This window comes from Schistocerca piceifrons, chromosome 7 (genome assembly GCF_021461385.2).
Source record: "Schistocerca piceifrons isolate TAMUIC-IGC-003096 chromosome 7, iqSchPice1.1, whole genome shotgun sequence".
NCBI lineage: Eukaryota > Metazoa > Arthropoda > Insecta > Orthoptera > Acrididae > Schistocerca > Schistocerca piceifrons.
Genome location: NC_060144.1, coordinates 468,199,915 through 468,227,540, shown reverse-complemented (window position 1 = coordinate 468,227,540; position 27,626 = coordinate 468,199,915). Strand labels below are relative to the sequence as shown.

Genomic DNA, 27,626 nt, shown 5'->3' with positions numbered 1-27,626 from the left:
AAGATGGCGTGCTACAGACGCGAAATTTAACCGACAGGAAGAAGATGCTGTGATATGCAAATGATTAGCTTTTCAGAGCATTCACATAAAGTTGGCGCCAGTGGCGACACCTACAACGTGCTGACATGAGGAAAGTTTCCAACCGATTTCTCATACAGAAACAGCAGTTGACCGGCGTTGCCTGGTGAAACGTTGTTGTGATGCCTCGTGTAAGGAGGAGAAATGTGTACCATCACGTTTCCTACTTTGATAAGGTCGAATTGTAGCCTATCGCGTTTGCGATTTATCGTATCGCGACATTTCTGCTCGCATTGGTCGAGATCCAATGACTGTTAGCAGAATATGGAATCGGTGGGTTCAGGAGGGTAATACGGAACGCCCTGCTGGATCCCAACGGCCTCGTATCACTAGCAGTCGAGATGACAGGCATCTTATCCGCATGCCTGTAACGGATCGTGCAGCCACTTCTCGATCCTTGAGTCAACAGATGGGGACATTTGCAAGACAACAACCATCTGCACGAACAGTTCGACGACGTTTGCCGCAGCATGGACTATCACTCGGAGACCATGGTTGCGGTTACACTTGACGCTGCATCACAGACAGGAGAGCCTGCGATGGTGTATTCAACGGCGAACCTCGGTGCACGAATGGCAAAACGTCATTTTTTCGGATGAATCCAGGTTCTGTTTACAGCATCATGATGGTCGCATCCGTGTTTGGCGACATCGCGGTGAACTCACATTGGAAGCGTGTATTCGTCATCGCCATAGTGGCGTATCAGCCGGCGTGATGGTATGGGGTGCCATTGGTTACACGTCACGGTCATCTCTTGTTCGCATTGACGACCCCTTGAACAGTGGGCGTTACATTTCAGATATGTTACGACCCATGGGTCTGCCCTTCATTCGATCCCTGCGAAACCCTACATTTCAGCAGGATAAGGCACGACCGCATGTTGCAGGTCCTATACGGGCCTTTCTGGATACAGAAAATGGTCGGCTGCTGCCCTGGTCAGCACATTCTCCAAATCTCTCACCAACTTAAAACGGCTGGTCAATGGTGGCCGAGCAACTGGCTCGTCACAATACGCCAATCACTACTCTTGATGAACTGTCGTATCGTGTTGAAGCTGCATGGGTAGCTGGACCTGTACACGCCATCCAAGCTCTGTTTGACTCAATGCCCAGGCGTATCAAGGCCGTTATTACGGTCAGAGGGGGTTGTTCTCGGTACTGATTTCTCAGGATCTATGCACCCAAATTGCGTGAAAATGTAATCACATGTCAGTTCTGGTATAATATATTTGTCCAATGAATACCCGTTTATCATCTGCATTTCTTCTTGGTGTAGCAATTTTAATGGCCAGTAGTGTAATAAAATGAACATATGTAATGCTTATTTTAACTTTGGCATAAACCCTGAGATATGCCTTCACTTTCCCCATGGGGGTATGCCTACTCACTGCTGGCGATATAACGTAATACGGCTTTAATTCAACTAGCAAACGTACTGCAGGCTGATTTCAGTCAGAAGAATGAGAGGATAGCTCAGTCAACTAAAGCGCTACAGAGTGATTTCAGCTGAAAGAATGAATACATGGTTCAACCAAAAGTAAAAACTTCGGGCAGTTTTCGTTTGAAAAGAAAGAATGAATAATTCAGTCAAGATGCAAAGCCACAACGGTGTCAAATATTTTTATTCGGTTGGTGCCATAGACTTTCACTCGAAAAAAAAAAAAGAATAATAATCCAACTGGCACGTAAACTACAACCGACTTTCTCGACTGTTTTTATTCGGTTACTCCCACAGATTGGTTTCATTCAAAAGAATAAATGGCCGGACCAACTAAACGACTGTTTCCATCCGATTGCTTCCACAGGCTGGTTTAACTGGAAAGAATGAATGAGTAAGACTACAACCAAATGAGTTGACTGTTTTCTAACAATCGAATGAATCGATTGTTTTCATTCGGTTATTCCCATCACTAATTCCCATTACAGGCCACCATTTCTGACACGCATGAAGAGGTCTCTTTCACCTGCGTTAACGCCAATTGAAGACCTTCAGTGTACACCGTGGTTCGGAATTCTCGTTAAACATGATGTAGCTTCGCTGAGGCTGAGCCGATTTAGATTGGACGATGACAGTGGTGAAAATCGCGGCAAATAGAATATCTGTCATTAGTAAGCTTTGCAACACCAGCAATTTTATTTTACTTCCTGAAACAATCGTCATGCAATCACAGGGCACCTGTTTCTTATATTTTTCTAACTTGAAATGTTGAAAATTTGGGATCTCGCCTGGGATTTGAACTCTAACCTACCTTTTCGCGGGAACTAGCTCTGTCGGGATGATACAGTTCCAGCATGTCCGCTCCCGGTAGCTGAGTGGTCAGCTCGACAGACTGTCAATCCTAAGGGCTCGGGTTCGATTCTCGGCTGGGTCGGAGATTTTCTCCGCTCAGGGACTGGGTGTTATGTTGTCCTAATCATCATCATCTCATCCCCATCGACGCGCAATTCGCCGAAGTGGCGTCAAATCGAAATACTTGCACCAGGCGAGCGGTCTACCCGACGGGAGGCCCTCGTCACACGCCATTAGTTCCATCATAAACTCCTTAAGGTCCCCATGATAGGTGAATATCTGACTTTTAATTCTGGTCCCTCACAAAATTTTTCATCATGTGATTTAAGCCTACCTATGCTTGTATACTTTCATGCATGTGTGAAAGAACAGACACTGGCGGGAGCACGACGATAACAACATTGGTTTCGATCCCTCGTTGGCTCATTCTCCCTGTTGCGGGAACCCAAGTAACATTGCGAGCATTACGTAATGTATTTAGTGCAATACGATGTAAGGATGTAGACAGTGGGACACATGGAAGTCTGGGTCGGGCTGGGGAGAGTACACGGAGAGCCGAAGTGGTTAAGCGGAAATCCGGGTTCGAATCTCGGTCGGTCACTCTTGGGTAGTAGTTCTGTACCTAATACGGATGATGTCAAGGAATTCGCAGTCAGTGAATTAATTTCTTAAACGTTATCTTTTCTTAAAAGACTCAGTTCCTAGCTACTGATAAAAAATAATTCGATAGCTGTCTCTTCGTGTGTAGTCGACAAAACGATACGGGCGAATTTCGGCTCCCCGTCAGCACAGCAAGTTTTGTCGCATTATTCCTAGATCAAATACGACCTCATTTACAACAAATTGTTATCTGACGCCTTTTTGTGACCAGGAAACAGCAGCGATAGATGCTGGGTTCGAATCCCATTCAGTTGAAAAAAATTTTAGTCTCATCTTTTCAGGTTCAGATACATCACTATTGGTAAAAAAATTCTATATCCTAAATCAGATTGAAGGTAATTAAAAATCCCATTAGATGTTGGGTTAAACGTCAGTGATACGGGTTCATAGCTGTACGTGTCAATCTTACTACTTTTCTTCCAGCAGTATGAGAGTTAATAAAAATCCATAGCACAAAATTGAATATGGTGTACTCCACCGATAGTGCAGGCGTGACCTGCCCACTATCAAATGCGTTAATGTGAAGAGTCTTATGTATCCAGCATTCGACTGTTATGAGGCTTTTTTTTTTTAAAGTAAGGTCCGTTTTGTTGTAGACACTAGTAGTTCGCGCGCATACCACTACGAGAGCGTGCGTCATGTATCGGCATGCCTAGGGAACAACTGTGCTCAGGTTCAGCTCTGTAGCTAACCTGTACATTTCTGTTCTGTGCTTTCAAAATGTTTAAGACAATCAACTCGCCCGCCGCGTGTGAGGTTCGCTCAGTGGTCTGTTGTTGTCAGCAAGGAACCTGTCTGTTGAAGAAATTCATCGACAGATTTTCGAAGCGTACGGTAATACTGTTATGAGTGAAAGCAAAGTGCGTTTAAGTGGGTACGAGAATTCAAAGGTGGACGTGACAACGTCCATGATGAGGACCACTGCGGTTGCCCTTCTTTGATTACAGACGATTTGGTGGCTTCAGTTGCAGCGAGGATTCGTGAGAACAGGCACTTCACAATAATAGGTCTCTCAAACGAATTTCCTGACGTGTCGAGATTAGTGCTTTACAACATTGTCTCCGAACACCTAAAGTTTAGGAAACTACGCCCCCATTGGATCCCGAAACTCCTAGCAGAAGACCACAAAAACTAAATATTTGAGTGTGCGATGAAGTTCTTGACTCGTTATCACGAAGTTGGTGATGGCTTCTTGAGTCACATCGCAATTGAAGAAGAAACATGGGTTTGGCATATCATGCCCGAATCGAAGCAACAGAGCATGGAATGGAGACATACACACACTCGCCTGTAAAGGTGAAGGCCAAACAGACTCTGTCCCAGCGCAAAATCATGGCGTCGGTGTTTTGGGATAGTCACGGTGTTTTGTTGGTCGACTTCATGCAACGAGGTACCATTATCAATGCAACATACTGCCAAACCCTGAGAAAGCTACGCAGAGGGATTCAAAACAAAAGACGCAGCATGCTTACAAAGGGAATTGTCCTTCTCCATGACAATGCAAGACCTCACACTGCAGGTCAGACCCGCAATTTATTGGACAGTTTTGGCTGGGAATTTTTAGACCACCGACCCTGCATAAAAATGGCTCTGAGCACTATGGGACTTAACTTCTGAGGTCATCAGTCCCGTAGCACTTAGAACTACTTAAACCTAACTAACCTAAGGACATCACACACATCCATGACAGAGGCAGGATTAGAGCCTGCGACCGTAGCGGTCGCGCGGTTCCAGACTGTAGCGCCTAGAACCGCCCGGCCACTCCGGCCGGCCACCGACCCTACAGTCCAGATCTTGCGCCGAGCGATTACCATACGTTCCTCCACCTCAAACAACACCTCAGTGGCAACTGTTATAATGATGACGACGACGTGAAACCAGCAATGAACTCTTGGTTATCGGAGCAGGTAACAAGTTTTTATGAAGAGGGTATTTTAAAATTGGTTGAGAGGTATGATACGTGTTTGAACAAACTTGGCAACTATGTCGAAAAATAGAGTGAAGTATGTACTTTCTGAAAATAAACTTGCTGTTTTGAAATAACCTTTCGTTGTGTACTTATGTTCAAACGGACCTTACTTAAAAAACACGCCTTGTACATAGACAAGACGTGGTGACATCCCAGTCACTTGTCGCACCAAGCTATTATATTTTCCATGGCTTCGTCTTAGCTCTACGTTTAACGCAGGAGCTACCTCTAATACAATTGTTCATGAATGTGTATGCATCCATTTACATTTACAAAACATTTAGTACAAAGCAAAAAAGTTGAGCAGGAAGAAATTTATTCTGAAGACTAAAAGTTGAGTGAAAATCTGAAACAGGAAACTCCTCCTGATGGAAGCGTAGTGGACTTTCTGTGTCTGGAAAAATCTGTCCAGTGACCATGCGATAGACACTACTGGAAATGACAGTATATCCTCTAGTTGTATATTAAAATTGTTAATGCGAAAAGGCGTGGTGTGTCGGCCGAAGTGGCCGTGCGGTTAAAGGCGCTGCAGTCTGGAACCGCAAGACCGCTACGGTCGCAGGTTCGAATCCTGCCTCGGGCATGGATGTTTGTGATGTCCTTAGGTTGGTTAGGTTTAACTAGTTCTAAGTTCTAGGGGACTAATGACCTCAGCAGTTGAGTCCCATAGTTCTCAGAGCCATTTGAACCAAAGGCGTGGTGTGACGAAGTGTATTTCCTCAATCTGAGAAGCCACATCTGTACAACATCAGTAGTATGGTCACCATCAAAGCCACATACGTCCACCTCGAATTTCAAACTTCAGAATTTTCGTAGGAAGTGTCCAATTATTCTAACATGTTATTTTATACTAAGAGAAGGTTTCTTACGACAGTGATATTATGGATAAAATTTAAGTTTGCATACGACACGTGAACGTCAGTCGAAGATCAAACAATAATATGACACAACATTTAGTCTTACATGTGATGACGTGCTCATGTGTAGAATACGACACATTGTAAATAGAAGTTCGAATGCTAGAAGTTTCCCAATTTACCTTTTAATTATGTTTCAAGGTCTCAGTGCAAATATTAGTCAGATTTGTAGCAGAACTGAAAATAGTTTAGTTATTTTCTTTCGCATTTAATGTACTCTGAACTTCTTTCGCATTTAATGTACTCTGAACGTCACTTTAGGGATTTTTGGCGCCAAGTGTCAAGCATGAGAGCAGACTACGTTCAACTGTTTTGAAAAATATGGCGAAAAGGCGTAGTTTCTTGTGGTAAATCGTCAATGTTGAGTGAGGTGATTAAATCGTAGTGCAGTACGTTACATGGGCTCTCTCTAGCGTAACGCTTCTGGTGCCTAAGTGAAGCAATGAGGAAGGGGAACACGCCTGAGCCTTTGAAGGGCACAGAGGTCAGTACGAGACTGGTTAATGGCTATCGTTTTCCCACCACACTATTGTTCCACTCAACCGAAGAATTGCACAAATCAGTTTCATATCCGATTTTCTGTGGAACTCTCCTCACTTATCTTAAGGCTTCTGTGTCGTAACAGCTTTCGTAATCACATATACCTGAGTACTGTACTTTGTGATACATCTATTCCCATGTCACTTTTTATCAACAGATAATTCAGCGTGGGGACTTCAGATTGAATGCGACGTTTCCTGTTTCGATAACAAGGCTACGTTCTCAGAGAGTGACTATGCGCCTTTCATTGACTGCATAACAATCATTCAGAAACTGTTGTTCTCTGATGGCGAAATACGCAACACCACTAGCAGCCAGGGGCATTCGTGAGCCATTCTCTTTCAGGTGTCCACCGGTGAGTTTTGTGTGGCTGCTGTTTGAGCTCCCACACGAGAAATTTTTTTGTGGCTGGAAAGATGAGGCTGAATTTTACGTCCCTAATGCTTCGTACCAATATTGTATGAGAATCCTTTGAACGACACATTTCCGTCGTAATTCCTAAGTATTTTGGATATCCCTGATTCCAGAGACATCCTCATCGATGGGCCAACTTGCTGTTCAGGTGCAAATCTTGATATTCAGAAATCCTGTGTATGTATGCACAGTTTAATGGTGCTTGGAACCGTACTTCAAATTGAATGAATATCATCAAACGCTACCTAAGCCAGTTTCCCACTGCCACCCAGTGGCTAATTCGCTTCAGAACCTCGACATAATAGAAAAAAGGATATAAAATCCTACAAAACTATGTTCTTCTTTGATTTTTGGGATCCTTGATTACCTATATGATGACGGAATTACAAAGTTCATAATGGTGGATTCAATGTGGTGGATCGAACATTATTAATGTAGCTGTTTCGAGCGAAACTTTGGGTAGAAATCATTTGAGATCTCTGATAACGTATTAAAAGTCAAAATTTTCAATTCAGTATGCGTTTCTCTTCTTCAGTTGGATCAGAAGATGCCAAAGCCAATGAAATACATCATGCATCGTCTTCTCATTGGAATATCTACGCATAAAACCCTCTCGGTAACGACCGACATCCTTATTCTGAGTTTCCTACGCATCTTCAGACAGCCGATCAATCGGCAACGGAGCAGCTTCGATTATGGCGTATCCATGCATCAAAACTGTATGGACTGATGTTGGCATAGTGCAAATAAATTTGAAGTCATTAACCGTTCTATTAAGGCAGTAGTAGACCCATTTGCAAAACTGGAGCCACGTAGAGGAATTTTTGTAGCCAACGAATTTGGCTAATATTGGTAGGAGTTTAGTTTTAAGTCGATATATCTCATTGCACTGATTACAAATGCCATAAACGTAGCTTCAGGTGTTCTATTCACCTTCGTTTGTTCTGATAACTGAGCAGGATCGCTGTCATACAGATATAAACAATATCTGGAAAATGTGTCTTTGTCCGATGTACTGTTTACCGGCAACGATCAAGGTACGTATCATATCGACTTGTGATTGGATTGTCACCGTAGCATTATAATATAACTTACATAAGATCTCGCAGGACTAAAGTTGGAACTCTTTCTATTGTGTCCGAAACGAGGTGGCCCAGCGTATGTCAGGCAGAGCAGGCTGGTGTACTGCTACAGATGCTGGTCTCCAATTTTGGAGGACTAGGCACAGACAGGTTTTCTGTAGTTTTCCAGAATCGGTTGAAGTTAACGTGGGGAGGTTGCTTTCCATATCAATTTCACCAGAGGTGCGTTAATGACTTCTTTACCGGCAGGACGTTAACATTTCTGGAGAAGAGGCAGGAGGAGAAATTCCACTTGTAGCCTTGTCTGTACTGTGACCACATTTATTTCACACTTACAGCTGATTCCGACGTTGTGTCGTTATTCAGATGAAATCCCTATTCCAGAATGAGATTTTCACTCTGCAGCCGAGTGTGCGCTGATATGAAACTTCCTGGCAGATTAAAACTGTGTGCCCGACCGAGACTCGAACTCGGGACCTTTGCCTTTCACGGGCAAGTGCTCTACCAACTGAGCTACCGAAGCACGACTCACGCCCGGTACCCACAGCTTTACTTCTGCCAGTATCTCGTCTCCTACCTTCCAAATACCTATTGTTTTAGACGCTGAAAAAGTTGTCTGTTGCAACGTATCTTTCCGTTCTGGATGATAATAAAGTGTGAACAATAATTAAATCGAGCAAAAAATGTACAGTGCGTGAAAGACACGTCACAAACACGATGGCACGATGTGGGCAGTGTTATGACATACATCAATAAGTAATCAGTTATTATATTGTATCACCTTCACTGTATTTTGTTTACCATCTCTTATTACCTTTCTTTTGGCGTATCAGGCCCTAGTGGTTATTGCACATCATCTTTGTTTGAAAAAATTTGACCTGAAAATTTAAACTGACTTTCACGCAAAAAGTGGTAGCAATAGTCTGAACTTCGTAAACAACAATAAGCATGTACGACTTTTTAAGAACGTAGTATATGGACGACACAACGCGATAAGCTATGTAGGTCATTCTGTCTTCTTTAGTTTTGGCCTAATTTTTTCGCAGTCGCCGGTATGCAAGTTGTATACGTTAAATACCATCTTTTGCAACTGTAATGGAAGTGATATTGAGATGGTCTTAATAATGCTTTCACTACAGTTGCAAATGACGGTATTTAACCCCTACAACATGTAAGCTATCGGCAGTTCTGCCTTCAAACAACGTGTGCACAATTCCCGACACATTCATCTGCAACATGAAACTTATACTACTAAATTAAATGACATTACTGAAACATTGATACAATGAATGTAGACACATTTATCGTCATTATGACAATCATTGTTCAATAAACACGATAAAATACAGAGCCCAGTCATACGAACCTCCTACAGTTTGTAAGGCAACATCTGAAGTCAGTTACAAGGGAAGGAAGGCCTCGCTTCGGAATTTTTTCTTTTTATAAATATTTGAATGAGGTTTACACATTTGCTGTAACAATTATCGTGTACGCTGTATTTGAATTACAACTAATATTAATAGTCTTTGACATTATGTACATATTTTATCACATGGCTCTTTTACAGATCAATTATTTCATCCTAAAAATTTAAAAAAAATGGAAAGTAATACATCTTTTACAAGATACTTTTCACTGTTCATTCAGCCATTACGTTTGGCATTTAGTAGACTGCGATTGCTGTCTCTGCAAAACTTTACGTGTTTCAGCTACACTCAGTTTTTATTAATCGATATAAACTCTTCGAGCGACCTCTTTGCGCGATCATTCAGGAGATCTCGCATCTTTGGGGCAGTAAGTTTGTCTTTCCACCACTAGGAAACCATAGTGCATTAGAAGCCACGAAGTAGTCTTTGAAACAGCAGTGGTCATTCTGTGTTCTGTGTTATCATCTCGAAGATTCTAGTTCCTGTTGCCGCAGTTGAAAGAGTTCCGCTCAGTGTTCCAATTTATGAAGACTGGTTTTGTTTGGAGACGATCCGTGCTCGTATGGAGATCCTACCAGGATTAACGGATTGACTGAGATCAATTATTTGCTGTGGTGAGATTATTTGCGGAAATGCAGGCTAAATTTGTGTATCACTTGGTCGCGACTGTCCGAGTTTAAGCACACGACAATATTCCTCAGCCTGGTAAAATGGAAACTGGTGGGTCGCTCGAACTTCACTGGATGGAAGCTGATTACATTATAATTTTTTTCAATTCGTCGTGTTCTAGATTCAATGTAATCTCCTCCCCTAAATTATGAAACAGTTATTTATTTGTTTAAAGTCATGTTCTGGGACCCTAACGTTTCGATGACCCACTGTGAAGCTGAATTTTATTTCTGCCGCTTTGAGGACCCACGTGGGCATGTAAACCAATTCCTCGTTTTGTGGTAACAATGTGCGCTATCCAGTCACGTTAATCTGACAACCTGTTAAAAGCATGAATAACCACCGTTTGCAGTGCGGAGCGGTCAATGAGGTGTTGGAAAGTACCGACTGGGATATGGAGCCACGCCCACTCTAGAGCTGCGCTAGCTTTCTCGGTTGAGCATCCACGACGCGAACAGTCCGACCGGAATGGTCGCACAGGATCTCGATTGGGTTTAAATACGTGCAGCTTGGTGGCCAGAGGAGTGAGGCGAACTCCTGGTGCCCTTCGAGCTATGCACGTTCACTGCGAGCTGCGTGGCACGTTGAATTGTAGTGGTGGTAGATACCATGATGCCGAGGAAAAACAAAATGCATGTAGGGGGCGACATGATCCCCAAGGATCGATGCATCCTTGTGTTTATCCTTTGTACCTTCCAGAATGACGAGATCAACCAGAGAATGAGACGAAAACATTTTCCACACCATAACGCACCCTCCTATGTTCTGGATCCTTCCGCTGATTGTTGCAGGTTCTTTCTTTGCTTTCAGACATTTCAACCCATACACGCCAACGGCCATCTGTCCGATGGAACACAAAACGTAATTCATCTGAAAAGGCCACTTGTCGCCACTCAGTGGGCGTCAGGTTGCAGTATTGGTGAGAAAACTCCAGCCTCCGTCGCCGATGAACAGGTACCAGCAGCAGGCGCCTGCTGTGCAGGCCCATACACAACAACGTTCGCTGAACGGTCGTTGAGGATATTGATACATCTGCGTAAGCAGAAGAAACTAACCATCAAAGTCCGAAAACAATTTATTGGACTGTTTAATTAACCAAAACAAATTCTCCAAGTATAACACCAACACAAAACAGTGATCCGTCTTCGGATCACAGCTACATACAAGAATAATATAGAAAACAACTGAAATAATTTCCTACCAGTGTCTGCAAGAGACTTCTCCGATATACCAAGCCTAATCCAGAGATCAGCGAGAAGATCCAAGCCGGGCTGCCGGGGCGGCAGCTATCCACGTCTGCTGGCGGTCGATGAACTGCCGATGTGCTGCCGAGCGCCGGCCTTTATAGCGCTTCGGCGGATGAGTACCACGGAACTATTTTCCATCACGTGGTTTGACATGTGAATCTGCAGCGACCTCTTCCTTATGTTTATGTGGGCCGGTAGTGGCCCCGGGTGGCCGCTGGTGTCTTTGTTGTGTTGTTGTTGTTGTGGCCGTACATCAATATTGCCTGTCGCTTGTGTAGTGCTGCGGTGTGCCTGCGAAGCGGGCAACCCACGGCTGCAGGCTGTCAGTTTGGTTGTTGATACTTTAGGCGCTGTGACGTCTGGTGGAGAAGGCCACAGCAGATATACTGTTAGTAGCCCGTTGGTTCTTCTAGGACTGTGGTTTGCAACCTGGAGGTAACTACCCCCTGAAAGATAAAACGAAATTTTGTGAGGGGTAAAAACTAAACGATTCAGTCATCATCATCATCATCTTGGACAGTTTCCAGCCACTGGTTGGGTCTGTCGGGAACACAAGCCTCTCCATCGTGTTCTGTCTTTCCACCATTCCCCCTCTTCCACCTTCGTCCAGTTCTCTCCTCTTCTCGTCACACATTCCTTCACTCCCTTCACCCATCTATCTCTTGGTCTTCCTCTGGGCCTCTTCCCCTCCAGTTGCAGATCAAACATCCTCTTTGGAATTCTTCCCTCATCCATTTTCTTCATGTGTCCATACCACTGCAGTCTTGATTTTTCTATCCTGTCCTGTACTGGTTCCTCCTTTAGTCTTTCCCTCACATACACATTTCGCAATCTGTCTCGTCTTGTTACACTCAACCTGCTCCTTTGGAACTTCATTTCTCTAGCCTGTATTCTACTTTTGTCGCTTTTGTGCATTACCCATGTCTCACTTCCGTATGCCAATATGGGGACAAAGTAGGTTCGGTATATAATTCCCTTGGATTTCTGTGGCACCTCCTTGCTCCAAATAAGCCCACTAATGCATTTGTAGAACTGCCCTGCTTTTCTGCACCTTTCATTTATTTCCATTGCGTTTCCCCCCTTACTTTCAATCATGCTTCCCAGGTACTTGAAGTTCTCTACCACTTGTAGTTTTTCCCCTCCACAAGTTATATCCACATTTGGCCTATTCTTCTTCCTTGTTGTGACAAGTATTTCACTTTTCTTTGCAGAGAAATGCATTCCATATTGTACTGCCGTTGCCTCCCATACATCTAACTGCTCTTGCACCTCCTTCTCGCAATTTCCCCATAACATCAGGTCATCGGCAAAGAGCACTGCTTTCATTTTATGATCTCCAATTGCATCTGATACTTGCTGTAGGATTTCATCCATAACAATAATAAACAATAAAGGCGAAAGTGCACTTCCCTGTCGCAGCCCATTTTCCAGCTTGAACCATGCAGTACGTTCCCTCCCCACTTTCACACAACTCTCACTTCTCTCATACATTTTTCTGACTTTTCGTGTTATCTCTTCATCTATCCCTTTTGCGTTCAGCACATCCCAGAGTTTGTCCCTACAGATACTGTCATACGCCTTCTCAATATCTAAAAAGGCCATGATTAAGTCCTTCCTGTACTCATAGTGCCTTTCCTGCAGTTGCCTTACCGCAAATATGAGGTCCGTTGTTGATCTTCCCGGTCTGAAACCATACTGCTCCTCTTGCAGTCTACTTTCAATACTGCCTCTTATTCTCTTCTCCAGGGTCTTTTCATAGATTTTTCCACAGTGGCATAGCAGGGTGATTCCTCTGTAGTTCTCACATCTCCTTTTATCCCCTTTCTTGAAGATCGGGACTATAATTCCTTTCTTCCAATCCTCAGGAATTCTGTTCTCCTTCCACACCACCCTCAGCACTCTGTATAGCCACTGCGTTCCTACTTCTCTTGCTGCTCGTATCATATCCACTGTTACTTCGTCCCAACCTGGTGCCTTGCCCCCTTTCATCCTCTTTATGGCTTCTTCCACTTCATTCCAAGTTAGATCATCAATTTCCCCACTATTATAATCGTCTGCTGCCTTAGGCTCTCCAACGCTGTTAGTTACCCGCTTGGCGGCATTCAACAGATCTTCAAAGTACTCCTTCCAAATCTTTTTGAGCTCATGCATTTCCTCCACAACTCTTCCATTATTATCCATGATCCTCAGGCACTCGCTTCTGTCGTTCCTCTTATTTCTTACCATGGTGTAAAGTACTTTTTTGTTCCCTTCACTGTCCTCTTCTAACATTCTTGTCCATTTTTCCATCCACTTCTTCTTCTCCGCCCTTACTATGGTCTGTGCCGCTTTCTTGCTTTCCTTATATTTTACCCTAGCTTCCTCTGTTCGGGTCTGGAACCATTCTCTGAAGGCTTTGTTCTTTCGAAGTACTGCCTCTTTACATATGTTGTTCCACCATGGGGTTTCCTTACTTCTCCTCTTTGTGCTAGTTCTTCCGCACACAGTCTCAGCTGCCTCAACTAGAGCCCTCTTAAAATCTCCCCATTCTTCTTCCACTGTTCTCTGATCTTCCTTTGGCAGCTTCTTCCTGATCAGTGTCTGGTACTGGGTCCTCCGTTCGTCCTCTTTCAGCATCCATGTCTTCAACCTTTTCTCCTGTATATCTGTTGCCCTCCTATCTTTTTTCTCTCTCAGGGTGGCTACCAACAGCCGATGGTCACTGTCTAAGGCCTCAGATGGAATGACCTTAACATCTGTGAGGCTGCTCATCATCTGCCTATCCACTAGTACATAGTCTACTACTGAAGTTTGGGACCAGTCTCCACTGTACCAAGTTATTTTGTGGCTACTTCTCTTCCTGTACCAGGAATTTGCGATCGCCAGCCCATTCCTCTTGCAGAATTCCAGCAACAATTTTCCTTCTCTATTTCGGTTCCCCCAGCCCTCTGGTCCCATTATCTCCTCGAATCCTTTCCTGTCTGTGCCAACATGTGCATTGAGGTCCCCTATTATAATCTGAATACCTCCATTTAGCTGCTTTTGCATGTCATCTTCAAATTCCTCCTTCTCCTTTTTTGTACACCCCACCTGTGGGGCATATGCTTGGATGATTTCAATGCTTTTTCCTTTCACTCGTACTCTGGCTTTTATCATTCGATCATTGATACCTTCCACCTCCTCCTGCAGACCCTCTCTGACCACTATTGTCACTCCATTTCTTCCCCTCTCATTCCCTATCCAGTACAGTTTACATCCTTTACTTAGTGGTTTTTCACCAACTCCTCTCCACCTAGTCTCAGCAAGTCCCAAGATCTCCAATTTCCTCCTTTCCATCATTTCTACAGTTTCTTCTAACTTCCCAGTTAGAGTCCTTACGTTTAAGGTGCCCAGTCGTAAACCAGCTCGTAATCCTTTTCCATTGCTTGGTCGGTTTCCTTTAAATCCGTTCCGTGATCCGAGGAATGTTCCCTTTTTAAAAGCAGTTGATTTATCCACTACTGGCTTGCTAGGCCTATCGCAGCTTCACCAGAGCCCCGTTAGCCGTCACGTTTCAGGGTTCCCATAGGGCCTTCCCAGCTACCGTAGCGGTCCTGGGGCACACGAAGTCCCCGCTGTACATCGCCCCTATAGGCAGTCCCCTACTTTGTGCCGTTGCCCATCTCTCACGACTTGGACGAGGGGTTGGACTTATGGGAGATTAAACGATTCAGTGACGAAACTAAATTCTTTTCAAAAGGTCTTTACTACTATCACAATTTTGTGAGACTCTAATATTGATTTTGTGAATTGCCAGTAATTACTTTTTCTCAACTTAAAGCATTAATGCGGTGGAGGTTGTAGGTTCCTCATATAGTCCAGCCACTATACACGTATTTTGTGCTTTGTCCTGCACATCGCTGATGATAAAAGTGTGACATAAGAAATGCTTCTGCAAGGTTTAGATAGTTCCTGCACTAGTCCAGAGATTCTTACATTACTCGCTTCGAAACAAATAAAAGAACCAATTGACAGCGTGACAATGCAGTAACTACACAAGTGCTACTATAGTGCTGTACACCGTTTTATTATTATTAGAGTGGTTAGACATAAACCATTAACAACCTGAAATTGTGCAATTTCTTTCAGTTCAGAAGTATGGAGAGCGGCAATCAAGTGATCTATGAACAGTAAGTATAGTGTAGATATCTGGACTTGTTTAATTTGAAATGGAGTTCCAGTGTGCAGATCAAGCAAGTACCGCAGTAGAGAGGAGTCATGTAGGGGCAGCATCTTTTGTATCAAGTGTGTACCCTCATTCTGTTTAGTTAGCTTTCTTTTCTGGATAGCACTTGCGATGCACCACGAATTCTTCGTCACTCATTCTAACACACACACACACACACACACACACACACACACAAACACTTACACACAAACACAAGAAAAAACTATCATTCATCTTTCATCATTTTAAAAATAAAGGTGCCTCAAGAAAAGCCTTTGATTCTACAGTTTATTTAGGTGCAAAAGTTGCTGATAATTTGGGGAAAGGCGGGGGGCAACAGATTGCAGGGGCGATGGGTGCGGGCGGGGGCACTAGCTAATGTATTCATGGGTAATGGTGTAAGAAACGATGGGAACCACTGATCATGTGCCACTGGTCAACTGCTCATCAGTTGCGCATCTATTGGCCCGTACACATGTAGGCTGTCGTTCACAGCTGTCATACACAGCCTGTGGTGCACCACAGTTGCCTTGGCGCCGGTTTCGGATAGTGTGGTTCTGCCATGCACGGTGTACTTTAACAATGGTGGTATGTGAACGGTTTACAAACAGCCGTTTCGGAAATGCTCCAGCCCTCGGTCCCAAAGTCAATTCAATGGTCTTGTCCTTTTGGACATCAAATGAATCGCTTCGTTTCCGCATTATGACACCGACAGCACAGTTGTCCGCGTCCTCTTCCCCCTTTCCACCCTCCAATATGCTTTGTATACTCTCCACTGCTGGTGCTGCTACCCTGCCAACTGCCAACTGTGAGTGGTTTTTGCACTTTGAGGTTGAACATAGGCGGTGGTCACATCAATGTAACTGGACCATGTATTGTATGTTCTTATCAACCAGCTTCTTCCTGTACTGTTTCGACTCAAACCAAATCATTCTTTGTTACTTGTTCATAACATAGTACCAGGTCGCATAGTCGTCATATCGTTCTACATCGTGGATTCGACCCACGGTCCATGAATATTTTTGGGCGTCGGAAACCACATATTGACCTGTAGCCGCAAAATATTAGAGAAAAGTAGCTTTCCTTTCCATGCTGTCGGGTTAAAGACGAGAAAAGGTAGGTCGACCGGTGTTGTTTCGACTATCGCTGATTGCTAAATATCGTGCAGAGTGATCTCATACCCACTATGACGTTAGCAGGTAGTAATACTCACAAATTCTGTTTTGATCCTGATGGTTTAATTGTTATGTTTCCTTAAAGAGAGCGATTAAAAGGACAGTTCAGGATCATTATCTTGAGGGGTCATTTTTTTCTGCTAAATGTGATAGCTATGCTAAGCCCATTTTCAGTTGCGCTAGATTACAGAAGTTTGTGTGTGTGTGTGTGTGTGTGTGTGTGTGTGCGCGTCTTTTTAGGGCCTAACTATCACTACTCATGGGAGTAGTTCACCGACCTTTTTATCACATACACACCTTGCAGTTGTCATTCGGCTGTCTTGAGTAATTTGATTCTGGTTCCTTGGTAATGGATTAATTTAGCCATTTCCTGGCTAGGCAGTTTAATATATTCGATTTGATAGTGTCTAAAAAGCAAAGTGATTCCAAAATACAAAAACACTTGGAAATGGCACCCCATCGAAATTATCTGATGGTGTGAAGTATTCGAATGATCATAATATAGCGAGGAAGGAAAATGGAACTGTCCTTCGATGAATTTGTTGCTGTGGCACCCGCTACGAAAAAACGTATCCTCTGAAGAAATCGTCATAGTTTCCTCAAGTACAGACGGTGTTTCGTGGAACTTGATATTTTCGTTAATGAGGTTCAGATGGAATTTCAGCTCAATGCCTTATTCATGCCGTCCAGAAAGCCTTACATAGAAATCCGCGCTTGCGTCAGGTGAATATTTTAAAAGATATGCAACTGGACTCAAGAATTCCCTGCAAAAACAAATTAATAGGTCATTCTTTAGTGGGGAGGCACTATCAGAAGCAAAAGTAGCAGACAGTGTATTTCAACGAAGTGTAAAAAATCACTGTTGGCGATGTATTGGGAGAACCTGAACTCTGAAAAAAATTATGGCGTTATCAGGGATTTTTATGAGTATTTTGGAATAACGGACCAGTGGTATGATTTCACTGAAGCCGACATTTCGTTGCGAGATTGCAGCAACTTTGCTCATATTTAAAACAATGCTGATATATACTACAAAGATCTGAATATCATCCTGGAGTTCGAATTAGAATTGTTTTAATTATGGTTTGTTCGGCCAATTACATATTTTTCTGAGAAAATACCTTCACAACTGTGACAAGGTCAATAATATTTAGTCATCAGTACGCAGAACACAGAGTAATGCATCAATCGTCTGCAAAAGTTTTGTAATGCCACTGGTGTTGCTGTAGGAACGTCTCAGAATATAACATTACAGTGCCGCTCGTCCACTGCATTCAGTGAAACACACGATATGCATATTGACTAACTGTTCCTCGGTGAAGCTATACGTCTCACTGTCCACTGCTGTTAACGTGTAACACTACGATATAGGAGACAGAACCAAGCAGTAAAGATGCAAGCTTGTAGAAAAAAAGTAAACTGTGCATTACTGTTGCTTACAGCAAGCTCCATGAGTGAATGGCACAAATTTGTAAATGTAGCGTTTCTTCTTTCGGGCATAGTCAAAAGAGCAGACTCGTTTTGATCCTGCAGCCATTGTGTACCAGAAAACGAATTAATGACAATAGCTGCTAGTGGGCATTGATCTAATTCATCATATTTGTGCTGGACCAGGATTTGAACCCAGGTCTGCTGCTTACAAGGCAGATGCACTGACCACTGCACCACCTGGACACAGTTCCCCTTGGACATTATCTCCATTACTCATAGAATTTCGCCGAGCGCATAATGAGCATAATGGGCAAGGGACACTACATCAGTAGTGCGTGAATAAGTTAAGAATTTGAGCCAGATGAGAAGCGTGCTATGGACTCCATGCAGCTGCGATGATCACTGTCTCTGGATGATGCAGTGATCAGCTGATCTGCCTAGTAAGTAGGAGATCTGATTTCGAATCACAGTCTGGCACGAATTTTCAATTTTCGCCAGTGATTTAAATCAGTGGCCACTAGAAGTTGATGTCATTAATTTCTCTGTGTCCTGATTCATAGCTGTGGGATCAAAATTGAGGTGGGATGATCAATTGATCACTTCAGCGCAAATGCACACTACACTGTTTCTGTATGGCTCAGTGGTCAGCACATCTGCCAAGTAAACGGGAGACCCAGATTAAATCTCAGTCCAGTATAAATCTTCAACTTTTCATACTGACCTAAATCAATGCCCACTTGAAGCTAATGTCATTAATTCCTTTGTGCCTTGAACGAATTTGTTTCCGTTAAGACATGCAGTACATATCGTTACAGTGTTGTGCAGATAAATGCAGTACAATACCGATACAAAGAGAGATGTAGGGTAGAAAACCAAACAAAATGCAATTACTCTGTAGTGAGTCATCAGATGTGATGGGTCACTTGTGTTAATTCACCCTTCGTACAGAACGTAAAAACATTATGTATACAAAATTTAAAGTACTCAGAGGAAATAAAAAAGAAACCTCATTTATGTGACAAAAATGTGATAGGTGCACAGTTCCATCACTAGGGCTCCTTCAACAGTTTGGTGATGGATTTACTTTATGTACTGGCGTAAGCTGTCGCCAGCACACCAGTCGACAAAGATGTAGCAAGAAGATCGATAATAGTCAGTGGATCAAATGCGCCTATCAGGAGAGAGGCCAAAGACTGACTTGCAGGCAACATGCCGCCAACGTCCTCTCGATTGCAAGTATATAGATCACAGTCTCAGTCTGTGTCTCAGTTACTAGCTCAGTCACGAGTTCAGTCACTAGCTCAGTCACTATTCTAGTTGGGTGTCTGTCAGTTCATATCATTGGCCAATAGAGTGTATAGCGATCGGTGTCGTGTTTATAGCGGGACTTGCACTTCACCTGGAGTGAGGCTAACATGGACTGTTACGGACGAGCTTGCACCGCAACACATGGACTCACTTTAGATAAGTAGATATGTAGATAAAGAACCTGTTACAACATGTGTGCAGTTGTGTTGTAGAAAGCGGATACTGGACACCAAACAACATCCTCTCCCTCGTTTTATGTGTACAAGACTCTGCACCTTAGACCAGGGGCAGCCAAGAATACGGATCGCGAGCTGTTCCCTGGTATGAGAGCCATAGCATCGCTGCACACTTCCCCCACCGCCACGTCACACTACCTGTGCGCGAGAAGGGGGGAAATAGGCGAAACTGCGAACGTGCCGAATTTCAACGGCAATGCAATCGCACTGCATATGACTTGATTTTATATTTCACGTTTTTCAACAACATCGATCACAAAACGAATTTTCAGTATAACTTAATTAATTTTGGCGCGATGAATGCATAATATTAATTTTTATCTCGTAAAAACTGTCGGCATATGGACAGACGCAGACAATTTCACAGATTTTCACATTAACTTAATCGGATCATATTTAGTATTATAACTGAAAAAAATCTTTCACGCAGGTATCACGATCGAAATTTTGTACCACTTCTGTGTGGAAACTGCATCTGAGGAAAGCAATGAAGACATCTCAAACAGTTTTAACATAAAAAGATTTGTCACTGAAACGAGAATTTCCTTGCAGATCAATCAATTACATCTACACATGCTCAGGGACACTTTCAACTGAAACGCCAAACGGTCGCGAAAATAGCCCGAAAAAATATAGTTAAGAAACGATCTTCGGAATTCTTTCAAGGACCCTGAACCGTGATTTATTTTCTAAGAATATTAACAATTTATTTTATTTACTAGCGATTCATCAAGAACATTAACACATTTAATCACACTATGTAAGCATGGAAGTAGTTGCAAGGGAGTAACTGATGAAATCATAAGCAAATTCCTTTTAACAAATGGGAATTTTATTCACTTTAATAGTGCCTAAAAGCATTTTTTAAAAGAAACAGATTTAAAATTATAATCAGAAAGCACCCTCTAAATATCAAGTTACAATTTGTTCAGAGGTAGAAGAAACAAGTTTTGACTGTATGAGCTTTCGGGCAGAGAACCTTGCCACTCACTTTTGACACGACTGTAGTTACGACCACTCACAACAGCCTCTGAAAGACTACACTGGTGCAAATCCGCAACACACCAGATTACTTTAAACTAAAAGTTTTAACAATTTACACAAGCACACAAACTATGCAGGAGGGATGGAAATGCCGGCCGCGCTGGTCTCGCGGTTCTAGGCGCGCAGTCTGGAACCGTGCGACTGCTACGGTCGCAGGTTCGAATCCTGCCTCGGGCATGGATGTGTGTGATGTCCTTAGGTTAGTTAGGTTTAAGTAGTTCTAAGTTCTAGGGGAATGATGACCACAGCTGTTAAGTCCCATAGTGCTCAGAGCCATTTGAACCATTTGAGGGATGGAAATGGTATAAAACACTAAAAATTAAAATATTAACTTTGCCATCAAAGGTGCAACTTGATTTTAGCTTCTAAGAAAAGTCTTACGGTGAGAGGATGGCAACTTTATATACTAAAATGATCATTTAAAGAAAAGCCCATGAAATGAAATCTTATATAAAATTCTACAAGGTTGGCCAAACAAGTTAAGATGCTCTACAGTACACAGATACCGCCTCTCAAGATGATAGGTGTGGTGTCACCGCCAGACACCACACTTGCTAGGTGGTAGCTTTAAATCGGCCGCGGTTCCTTAGTACATGTCGGACCCGCGTGTCGCCACTGTCAGTGATCGCAGACCGAGCGCCACCACACGGCAGGTCTCGAGAGACTTACTAGCACTCGCCCCAGTTGTACGGACGACTTTGCTAGCGACTACACTGACGAAGCCTCGCTCCTTTGCAGAGCAGATACTTAGAATAGCCTTCAGATAAGTGAATGGCTACGACCTAGCAAGGCGCCATAGCAATTGATAGTTATCGTATGAAGCATGTCTCATCAAGAACGATTGTATACAAATGATGGATTAAAGTTAAGTATTCCAGAAGCTACGTACTTTTCTTTATAGCATTCATTACGTATCCTGTTTCAGAGCTCACGCCAATCTGCGCGAGCTTAACGCGTGCCTTTCGGCTACTTCCGAGTGGCGTGGCTGTCTTGTTACGCCACACCAATAGGTAACATCAAAACATATTTCAGGAATTAGGCCGTTACTCTCCAAGCAATAAATTCGTTATTAACACACCAAATCCGACAAACATGACAGAGGCAGCTACTAACGTACGGTAGATTGATACGGAGATTACCGAACAACCCGAACCGCAGGTTGCTCTAACCCGCACATACTCCACAAGGGAAAAACGGACCACCCAATTTGTAAACAACCATCTTCTCGTGGGTGGGCAAAAGGAGAACAATGGTGGGACGACCACAAAGCAAAATGGCTGGTGACTTCACCAAGAAAACAAGTAGAATTTAACAAGAGTAGATGAAACAACACATCACCAATCACTTAACTTCTAATAAACTGCGATTTCTCGTGAAGACCTGGCGCAGCACCCCCAAATCGCTCTCTCGAACCGTCCGCTGCCAGCCGCTTCAACGGACGCAGGAAGGCGCGCCGATCTCCCGTCTCACGGCGTCGCAGCTCGCACCGGCCAGACCGATGTCGTGGGTTGACTCCTGTCGACCGCGAAGCCACTACCCCTCGCTATACGGTGCGGCCCACTGGACTCACGTGGCGACCTCACATGCGCCGACGCTCAAGGCGGACAAGTAAGTCATCTTGTGTCTCAGTGCGCGACCGACCAACCGATAGATCCAACCGCAAATGACCATTGCCTGAGCAAACTCGAGCAGACTGGAGGCCTAACGCGCAGACTCAGATGCAGGAACTAAGCCCCGACCGGGCGACCACTCGCTGAGTTCTCTTACTGGCGGATTGGAAAGACTCTCATTTTTCCGGCTTTATAGGTTAATCCGAACGAAAGACATACTAGCACTCCGGACGACAGACAGACACTAACTGCCTCACAAACGCGGATGAGAGACGGACTAGCAAGCTGGGGACGAGAGACTGACCCAGACTGACCCACTGGCGAGCTCATAGCGCCCCTTAAATGCACGTGAACAGGCAACCTTTCCCACCAGAAGGAGACACCAAAGCTGCGATTGCCACAGCGGCGCCACCGCCAAAAACGGAGGGCGACTGCTTCACACTACGCGCTGCGGCGCGCTCCTCAAAACAGTAATTTTTACCACGGCTCAGACCCAATGAATTCTTCAAACTTCGCGTTTTCTATAATGGCATTCAACTTAGGGAAATGGACTTTCGACTGTTTGTCGGAGTGTGTCTCTTCTACAATGCGATTTTGTTTTTAAATGCATCCACATAAAATCAGAAATAAGTTGCAATGTCTCACTGGAGCAGCGTGCATTCAAGTCCACTTGAAATGCATAATCTTCAATCCGTTCTGGATGTTCTAATTTTGGTTCCTGCTCTCCTTTTTCCTTCAGAAATTCAACAATAGCATGTATTAAATCGAAATATCGTTCCAGGCATGCTCCCTGACGTAACCAACTTATTTTGCAGCAATATATAAAGTATCCGTATTGTTTGTTCGGTTCCATAGAAACTGTTGCAGGTGACAGTGGAATAAACTGTGCAACTTGAGAGATTTTACTATTCATGGCCACAATTTCTTCACTTGCTGAGTGCCTAGAAGTCTAGCACAAAGTGCTACTTGATGTGCCGAACAATACATCCCGTCTTCCGATCGCTGTAATTTTTTGCTCTTAAAGTGTCATCTAAATCTTTATGTTATTTCTGCAGAGTAGTGTAATATCGTTTCGTAGAAAATCTGGGGTACCCATAGCTTGCGCGACTGCATAAAAGATATTGAGAATTCTCATCCCTATCTTCTGTTATTTCCATTCAATTTTAAAGGATTGTGACGATAAATCGCTAGACTGCCTCTTTTTGTGCAAAGACTCACTGGACCTATGAACGTTCTTCGTATCATGAACAAACAGTGAAGGATACACAGCGCTCACACCACGATTCTGTCAAAGTGAAGAGGGGTGTGCCGACCGAAAAATCGCACGCCGCAGTACTGAATGAAATGTCGCGCTTCGCCGAATACTTCCAGAAAGGAACGAGCAAAGTTGTATTGGTTGGTTCATATGTAACACGTTGGTACTGGAATCTGATTTACAACGGAATTATATCCCACAGCTAGGAAGGGAGGAAGGGCAAGCTTTCATTACTGCTAACATTGTCCACTCCCCTAGATAGGCAACCACGTTATTATACTTTAGGTTATTGTACTTTTTGTTTCTACTTTTTATATAGAGAAATATTTTTACTGATGATCAAAACTCTTGAAGGCCGATTCCACTCTAACCGAATTAGCTGATATGGATTTCATTTATGGGTAAGCTTGACACAGTAGTTGAGGAGCAACGAGTAGAGTGGAGCATGTCACAGTTGGAAGACTTGCTGGCCGTCTTAGTGAAACACTCCTATTCATTTCCTGTTTTTGGAGGGAGACCAGTAAAGTGTTTGGTGTAGAAGACACCGGCAGACGCTCCAAAAGAGCTGTTTACCCGTTTGATTGAAGCTACAACTATTATTCGTGATACTGGAGACACCTGATTGCTTTGAGCACGCTAGACAATCTTTAGCACGTAGATGCCAGTTGTGCATTAATGAATACGAACGGCGTTTTCAGTTACATCTCTAAAACAGTATTTATCACCTAGTAGTGTGAAAACCGTTTCTAAAAATTACTGGCGTCAAAATCTTAGTGGACGCATAGCGGGAAAACGGCGCACATGTCACATAAAGAAACGTTTCTTTTTATCTCCTCTGAGACTACAAAATTTTGCATATATAGTTTTTTATGCCTTATACTAGTTGACAAACCTGGCATTGGCCGGGTATTCATCTTGCGAATTTTCTGTTAGAAACGAAATAATGAAGAGTATTTGTAGTGTAGTATCGAAAAATTTCATTTCCTTGAACTTTTGACATTTCAAGGTATATTTGTGTAGCTATATGGTAGTTGTGGAGACCTGTAAGTTCTGAGGAGGCTTCCAGTTCTGCAGTATTACGATTATTTGCCTCTAGGAGTACAACAGCTCCCATACATGCTATCGCTGAAATTGCACTGTAGCTAAAATTCGCACATAACAGTGAAGCAGGCTGTGAAACATAGGCAAATATTGCAGTACCATTGTCTTCGACTGTTCTGAGATACGATTTTTTTTTTCGTCCACGATACTCCATCTAGCCATTGCTTCAACTGTTAAAAACATTCGTGCTCATCGCCAATACTACATGTGTTAGATCGAAAGGTTACCATGAAAGGGTACAGTACCGCCCGACATAGAAAATAGGTACAACGTTCTTCGTTATTCTTGTCAGTACAACATATTTTTTCTAATAATAACTCAATTTCAATTACTACAGCGAAGTCGGTTACCAGTGTGGGAAAGAATGACAATTTATTTATTTAATTGATCACATGTGCACTCCCACAAAATAAATCCCTACATCCAGTTTGGTGAGATCTGTGAAATGAATGAATGTATGGTCGTCTGCTAACTGCAGATAGTGAATGTGAATATATGATCATCTTTGAGACGATCCTTTGGTCACCTTTGGTGGAACCAAAGAGATGTAATTTACCGGAGCTTTGAGCGCCTGAAATGTGGCTGACCAATGGGTAGCATGGTCTTCCCCCACCTCGACGGAGGTGCGAGCTGACCTGAAGAACGGCCATGTTTCAGCACTCTGCCCTGGATCTAGTGTTGGTAAGACCTGTCTTAGGTGTGCTCCGTAAAAACAAAAGAGTGGAGACAAGGTATGCATGTGAAATACTTAAGAGTAGTTTCGAATAATAATTTCTCTATTTCAGGAACTTTTGTGGGGAGAATTAAATGTCGGGCGGGTAATATTAAGGAGATCGTAGTAATCTTCGGAAGTGACCAACGGTCACAATGAAACCACGTGTAGCAATAAGTTGAAATACATCCGAGTGCATAAGTTAAGCTGAATTCTACATCTACATCTACATTGATACTCCGCAAGCCACCCAACGGTGTGTGGCGGAGGGCACTTTACGTGCCTCTGTCATTACCTCCCTTTCCTGTTCCAGTCGCTATGGTTCGCGGGAAGAACGACTGTCTGAAAGCCTCCGTGCGCGCTCTAATCTCTCTAATTTTACATTCGTGATCTCCTCGGGAGGTATAAGTAGGGGGAAGCAATATATTCGATACCTCATCCAGAAACGCACCCTCTCGAAACCTGGGGAGCAAGCTACACCGCGATGCAGAGCGCCTCTCTTGCAGAGTCTGCCACTTGAGTTTATTAAACATCTCCGTAACGCTATCACGGTTACCAAATAACCCTGTGACGAAACGCGCCGCTCTTCTTTGGATCTTCTCTATCTCCTCCGCCAGACCGATCTGGTACGGATCCCACACTGATGAGCAATACTCAAGTATAGGTCGAACGAGTGTTTTGTAAGCCACCTCCTTTGTTGATGGACTACATTTTCTAAGCACTCTCCCAATGAATCTCAACCTGGTACCCGCCTTACCAACAATTAATTTTATATGATCATTCTACTTCAAATCGTTCCGCACGCATACTCCCAGATATTTTACAGAAGTAACTGCTACCAGTGTTTGTTCCGCTATCATATAATCATACAATAAAGGATCCTTCTTTCTATGTATTCGCAATACATTACATTTGTCTATGTTAAGGGTCAGTTGCCACTCCCTGCACCAAGTGCCTATCCGCTGCAGATCTTCCTGCATTTCGCTACAATTTTCTAATGCTGCAACTTCTCTGTATACTACAGCATCATCCGCGAAAAGCCGCATGGAACTTCCGACACTATCTACCAGGTCATTTATATATATTGTGAAAAGGAATGGTCCCATAACACTCCCCTGTGGCACGCCAGAGGTTACTTTAACGTCTGTAGACGTCTCTCCATTGATAACAACATGCTGTGTTCTGTTTGCTAAAAACTCTTCAATCCAGCCACACAGCTAGTCTGATATTCCGTAGGCTCTTACTTTGTTTATCAGGCGACAGTGCGGAACTGTATCGAACGCCTTCCGGAAGTCAAGAAAAATAGCATCTACCTGGGAGCCTGTATCTAATATTTTCTGGGTCTCATGAACAAATAAAGCGAGTTGGGTCTCACACGATCGCTGTTTCCGCAATCCATGTTGATTCCTACATAGTAGATTCTGGGTTTCCAGAAATGACATGATACGCGAGCAAAAAACATGTTCTAAAATTCTACAAGAGATCGACGTCAGAGATATAGGTCTATAGTTTTGCGCATCTGCTCGACGACCCTTCTTGAAGACTGGGACTACCTGTGCTCTTTTCCAATCATTTGGAACCCTCCGTTCCTCTAGAGATTTGCGGTACACGGCTGTTAGAAGGGGGGCAAGTTCTTTCGCGTACTCTGTGTAGAATCGAATTGGTATCCCGTCAGGTCCAATGGACTTTCCTCTGTTCAGTGATTCCAGTTGCTTTTCTATTCCTTGGACACTTATTTCGATGTCAGCCATTTTTTCGTTTGTGCGAGGATTTAGAGAAGGAACTGCAGTGCGGTCTTCCTCTGTGAAACAGCTTTGGAAAAAGGTGTTTAGTATTTCAGCTTTACGCGTGTCATCCTCTGTTTCAATGCCATCATCATCCCGTAGTGTCTGGATATGCTGTTTCGAGCCACTTACTGATTTAACGTAAGACCAGAACTTCCTAGGATTTTCTGTCAAGTCGGTACATAGAATTTTACTTTCGAATTCAATGAACGCTTCACGCATAGCCCTCCTTACGCTAACTTTGACATCGTTTAGCTTCTGTTTGTCTGAGAGGTTTTGGCTGCGTTTAAACTTGGAGTGGAGCTCTCTTTGCTTTCGCAGTAGTTTCCTAACTTTGTTGTTGTACCACGGTGGGTTTTTCCCGTCCCTCACAGTTTTACTCGGCACGTACCTGTCTAAAACGCATTTTACGATTGCCTTGAACTTTTTCCATAAACACTCAACATTGTCAGTGTCGGAACAGAAATTTTCGTTTTGATCTGTTAGGTAGTC

The 27,626-nt window shown here is 43.4% G+C and overlaps 1 non-coding gene across 1 annotated transcript; it reads right to left on the bottom strand.

The window, feature by feature from the left end:
- Positions 1 to 8,398: 8,398 nt before the first annotated feature.
- On the bottom strand, positions 8,399 to 8,473 carry Trnas-uga. The gene has a single exon. It is a non-coding gene; the product is annotated as a tRNA-Ser (tRNA).
- Positions 8,474 to 27,626: the final 19,153 nt, after the last annotated feature.